The sequence below is a fragment of the Orcinus orca genome, chromosome 16 (genome assembly GCF_937001465.1).
Source record: "Orcinus orca chromosome 16, mOrcOrc1.1, whole genome shotgun sequence".
In the NCBI taxonomy this organism is placed as follows: Eukaryota; Metazoa; Chordata; class Mammalia; order Artiodactyla; family Delphinidae; genus Orcinus; species Orcinus orca.
Genome location: NC_064574.1, coordinates 74887105 through 74893280, shown reverse-complemented (window position 1 = coordinate 74893280; position 6176 = coordinate 74887105). Strand labels below are relative to the sequence as shown.

Below are 6176 nucleotides of genomic sequence, written 5' to 3'. Positions count from 1 at the left end.
ATCCCTTGATCATTATGTAGTGTCCTTCTTTGTCTCTTGTAATAGTCTTTATTTTAAAGTCTATTTCGTCTGATAAGAGAATTGCTACTCCAGGTTTCTTTTGATTTCCATTTGTATGGAATATCTTTTTCCATCCCCTCACTTCCAGTCTGCATGTGTCCCTAGGTGTGAAGTGGGTCTCTTGTAGACAGCATATATATGGGTCTTGTTTCTGTACCCATTCAGCCAGTCTATGTCTTTTGGTTGGAGCATTTAATCCATTTACATTTAAGGTAATTATAGATATGTATGTTCCTATTACCATTTACTTAACTGTTTTGGGTTTGTTATTGTAGGTCTTTTCCTTCTCTTGTGTTACCTACCTAGAGAAGTTCCTTTAGCACCTGTTGTAAAGCTGGTTTGCTGGTGCTGAATTCTCTTAGCTTTTGCTCATCTGTAAAGGTTTCAATTTCTCCGTCCAATCTGAATGAGATCCTTTCTGGGTAATCTTTTTTTTTTTTTTTTAACATCTTTATTGGAGTATAATTGCTTTACAATGGTATGTTAGTTTCTGCTTTAAAAAGAAATTTGGAACGCTTCACAATTTGCATGTCATCGTTGTGCAGGGATCATGCTAATCTTCTCTGTATTGTTCCAATTTTAGTATATGTGCTGCCGAAGCAAGCATGCTGGGTAATCTTGATTGTAGATTTCTCCCTTTCATCACTTTAAATATGTCCTGCCACTCCCTTCTGTCTTGCAGAGTTTCTGCTGAAAGACCATCTGTTAACCTTATGAGGATTCCCTTGTACATTACTTGTTCCTTTTCCCTTGCTGCTTTTAATATTTTTTCTTTGTATTTAATTTTTGATAGTGTGGTTAATATGTGTCTTGGCATGTTTCTCCTTGGATTTATCCTGTATGGGACTCTCTGCGCTTCCTGGACTTGATTCCAAATCAGAAAAGCAGAAGTAAAATTGTCACTGTTTGCAGATGACATGATACTATACATAGAGAATCCTAAAGATGCTACCAGAAAACTACTAGAGCTAATCAATGAATTTGGTAAAGTAGCAGGATACAAAATTAAGGCACAGAAATCTCTTGCATTCCTATACACTAATGATGAAAACTGTGAAAGATAAATTAAGAAAACCTCCCCATTTACCACTGCAACAAAAAGAATAAAATACCTAGGAATAAACCTACCTAAGTAGACAAAAGGCCTGTATGCAGAAAAGTATAAGACACTGATGAAAGTAATTCAAGATGATACCAACAGATGGAGAGATATACCATGTTCTTGGAATGAAAGAATCAACACTGTGAAAATGACTATACTACCCAAAGCAATCTACAAATTCAATGCAATTCCTATCAAACTATCAATGGCGTTTTTCACAGAACTAGAACAAAAATTTTCACAATTTGTATGGAAACACAAAAGACCCTGAATAGGCAAAGCAATCTTGAGAAAGAAAAATGGAGCTAGAGGAATCAGGCTCCCTGGATTCAGACTATACCACAAAGCTACAGTAATCAAGACAGTATGGTACTGGCACAAAAACAGAAATATAGATCAGTGGAACAGGGTAGAAAAGCCAGAGATAAACCCACACACATATGGTCACCTTATCTTTGATAAAGGAGGCAAGAATATACAATAGAGAAAAGACAGCCTCTTCAATAAGTGGTGCTGGGAAAACTGGACAGCTACATGTAAAAGAATGGAATTAGAACACTCCCGAACACCATACACAAAAAGAAACTCAAAATGGATTAAAGACCTAAATGTAAGGCCAGACACCATAAAACTCTTAGAGGAAAACACAGGCAGAACACTCTGTGACATAAATCACAGCAAGGTCCTTTTTGACCCACCTCCTAGAGAAATGGAAATAAAAACAAAAATAAACAAATGGGACCTAATGAAACTTAAAAGCTTTTGCACAGCAAAGGAAACCATAAACAAGACCAAAAGACAACCTTCAGAATGGGAGAAAATATTTGCAAATGAAGCAACTGACAAAGGATTAATCTCCAAAATATACAAGCAGCTCATGCAGCTCAATATCAAAAAAACAAACAGCCCAATCCAAAAATGGGCAGAAGACCTAAATAGACATTTCTCCAAAGAAGACATACAGACTGCCAACAAACACATGAAAGGATGCTCAACATCACTAATCATTAGAGGAATGCAAATCAAAACTACAATGAGGTATCACCTCACACTGGTCAGAATGGCCATCATCAAAAAATCTAGAAACAATAAATGTTGGAGAGGGTGTGGAGAAAAGGGAACACTCTTGCACTGTTGGTGGGAATGTAAATTGATACAGCCACTATGGAAAACAGTATGGAGGTTCCTTAAAAAACTAAAAATAGAATTACCATACGACCCAGCAATCCCACTACTGGGCATATACCCTGAGAAAACCATAATTCAAAAAGAGTCATGTACCAGAATGTTCTTTGCAGCTCTATTTACAATAGCCAGGACATGGAAGCAACCTACGTGTCCTTCGACAGATGAATGGAGAAAGATGATGTGGCACATATATACATTGGAATATTACTCAGCCATATAAAGAAATGAAATTGTTATTGGCAGTGAGGTGGATGGACCTAGAGTCTGTCATACAGAGTGAAGTAAGTCAGAAAGAGATAAACAAATACCGTATGCTAACACATATATATATGGAATCTAAAAAAAAAAACAGGTTCTGAAGAACCTAGGGGCAGGACAGGAATAAAGACGCAGACTTAGAGAATGGACTTGAGGACACGGGGAGGGAGAAGGGTAAGTTGGGACAAAGAGAGAGAGTGGCATGGACATACACACACTACCAAATGTAAAATAGCTAGCTAGTGGGAAGCAGCCGCATAGCACAGGGAGACCAGCTCGGTATTTTGTGACCACCTAGAGGGGTGGGATAGGGAGGGTGGGAGGGAGGTGCAAGCGGGAGGGGATATGGGGATATGTGTATATGTATAGCTGAGTCACTTTGTTATACAGCAGCAACTAACACACCATTGTAAAGCAATTGTACTCCAATAAAGATGTTAAAAAAAATAAAACATAAAAAGAGTGAGCAGGAGTTAGCCAGGTGAAGAAAAAGAAGTATATGCCAACAAGAAGAGGAGCATCAATGATACAGTGAGGACTCCCAGAAGCCCAATAAGGCCTGAGAACCACACCCAGAGGGCATGTAAACAGGAATGATGTTCAAGGTTGCACTGCAGCGTGGCTCCATGGAGACAGGGCTGCCACTGTGAGATTCTTTTCCTACCCCTCCACTGGGGACTGCATGAGAATTGACCCTATGACTCAGGAATCAGGATTCAAAATGCAGCTGCCACACCAGCTGCAAAATGACCCCAGGTATCCCCTGCTTCTTGACATTTCTAACTTCCGACTTGGAGTCCAGGCAGGGGCATGTGGTCTGCTGAACCAGGTGGGGGGTCCATGCCAAGCTTCAAGGGAGGCTGGGAAAGTGAGTGTCTTGGACTTTCAGCTTCCCAGTTGAAGGTGGGCTATATCAAGAGGGCTCAGAAGCTAGGCAGCCAGAAAGAAGGACAATCATCACTAGGAATGGAAATGAGGGGGTGGATTTAAATGGCTTTGCAGATTTCCTCAGAGAGAAAGTGTCTCAACTACTGAAGGAAATTAAGGAACTCTTGGCCATTAGGACTTTATTAACTCCTAAAGCGAGCCCTCCACTGTCTCAGTGGCCACTCTGGCCTTGCAAATTGAATGCCGCTCTCTGCGGTTGCATGATGTTTTATGATCGGTGTATGCGGATGCTATCCTTTACAAACCACCGGCCATTAAGGAAACAGCATGTGTTTCCATCACTGCTTCTCTGATCAGCCCAGTCTGACATTTCAAGTATTTTCTATTTCAACCCAGAAGGCCACTGTTCATGTCTTTATCCCGAGCATCTCAGAAGGCTGAGGAGACGATTCCGGGGGCTACGTCTTGCCTAACAGGGACATGGGAGCCCCTGGGGGCATCTTGGGTTACTCAGTCTTTGTTAGGAGGTCCTGCTTCTCCTTAGAGAGATGCTCTCCCTGGAGTTGAATCTTTTCTTGCTTCTCCTTCTGCAGGGATATCCTCAAATCCAGACATTTTGGAAAGATTTCCATTTTTCCAGAAAACTTGAAGTCACACATCATTGTCATTGTTGTTGTAATAACCAACTTTCATGGCTCACCAAGGACCATAGAGTCCCTTCACTTAATGCCACAACAATCTTTTGAAGACATATAGATTGTAATTCACATTTTTTTTGGCCATGCTGCGTGCCTTGCGGGATCTTAACTTCGGAGATCGAACCCGGGCCCCAGCAGTGAAAGCGCTGAGTCCTAACCACTGGACCGCCAGGGAACTCCCTGTAATTCACATTTCATAGGTGGGGAAGCTGAGACAATAAGACATTAAGTGATTTAGGTAGCGAGGGTGCCAGGATGTGGGTCAAGGCCAGAGGGGATGTGTTCCTCTCTCTCTACATATTTAATCTTAGCTCTGGTCACTCACAAGGATGTCGTAGGGCTTCACACTCAGGTCCTGCTACAGTGACATAAAGAAAAAGCCTCTGGGAAGGTGCGAAGAAATGCAAGGGTTTGCAGCAACTGAAGATTCCGCTTAGACCCCAAATACCCAGCTGAGAAATACGGACATTTGCTGTGTGGTGGGAAAATCAAGCAAAAGCCAGTACCGTGCTCAAGACTTGGGACAGAGTGACAATGCTTCCTAGGTCCTGAGTGGCAGGAGTGGCCGTGGCCCTGACAAGCTAGCTCCTGGGCAGTGGTCAGCAGAGGTAGGAAGGGGCACGGTCAAGGGCAGCAGCAGCAGCGCCAACAGCGCCAGGAGCATGTGGCGGCTACCACCAGCCGTGAGGACTCCGCTTACAGCCAAGCTGGGGGGCGGGTTCAGTGCCGTGGCCCGCAGGAGGAGGGCATCGGTGACCTCTTGTACCCACAAGCTGGCGGAGGCTGGGGTGTATGGCAGTCACATCTGAGCTCCTCTCCCCACTCGGTCTGTGCTGACTCGGCTGCCTTTCTGCTGTGTCGCTCGCATTTATCTTGGCCACTCTCCCTCCGTGGTGCTTACCGCTCGACCCCTCTCGGACACAAACATTAATGTTGTGGGGAGTAGTTATTAATAGCTCAGAGTTGTCACATGGCTAATTTAGGGGAGATAAACGGCTTTGCAGCTTTCATCTTCCCCAAATGAGAGAGGAAGGGGAAAAAATTGCGGGTACCAAAGGAGAGATTTTTGGATAGCAGCTTCTAACATGAGAATGATGCTGAGATTTCCCATTTATTTTATGTGCTATGAAGTCAAATCATTTACAGGCAAAAACAAACACATTACTGAATTTTTTAAAAATACAGATTATTTAAAAATTCTACCTCTTTATATGTATCTGGTAAAACTAGTTGAACAGAAAGAGTGTGGAGGGGAAAACATGATAACTTCTGCATTTCAGAGAAGACTGGGCCTGAGGTAGATGGGCTCCCTGGGGTCTGGAATGTGCCCATCCCACCTACGTCTTTCCCATGCTTAGTCTTTTCCCTGGCCAGTCAACTCATCACTGCCGCAAGCTGGGTACCAAAGAACACAGCAGGATGCAAACTCTGGCATGTAAAAGGGATCCTGATCTATTGCATGCTGGTGCTCTAGGCTTGGCCTTTGAGCCTCGTGTGCCTTATTTGGCAGTGCAGAGAATATTTCCCTCATGGCAATAAATCAACACACAGTTGCTACATAAACCCCGAAGTGACCCACGTGAGTTCCTTATGTCTCTTTAGAGTGGTGGCCTTCCTGTTCTTCCTGTTCACAGCTTGCTGGGGTAGCCACTGCAGACCACCTAACACACCTGCTCCCACTTGCTTCCCTAGGAAAAGAAAATTACTCATCAAAATGAGAGAAAGTGTTGCTACGGCTGGTGAGACACCAATAGGAAGCAAAGAGTGTTGAATTGTTGATTCATTTCTGAAAGTAAATATGCACAGAACCAAATGCAAAACACAAGCCCCGTTGCTGGGTCAGGAAACAGAAATGATAGCTATCCCATTATTCTGAGCTTCTGTACGAGCATGATGTGTTTCAGGGGACTCAATTTAGAGATCAGCCAGAGGAGCCTCTGCGAGACTTCTGTGCACATCCGGGTTCCGTGCACGTCCTGCGA

At 43.2% G+C, this 6176-nt stretch overlaps 1 non-coding gene across 1 annotated transcript; it reads right to left on the bottom strand.

Moving 5' to 3' along the window:
* Positions 1-561: 561 nt before the first annotated feature.
* On the bottom strand, positions 562-667 carry LOC125961558 (U6 spliceosomal RNA). The gene has a single exon (XR_007472435.1). It is a non-coding gene; the product is annotated as a U6 spliceosomal RNA (small nuclear RNA).
* Positions 668-6176: the final 5509 nt, after the last annotated feature.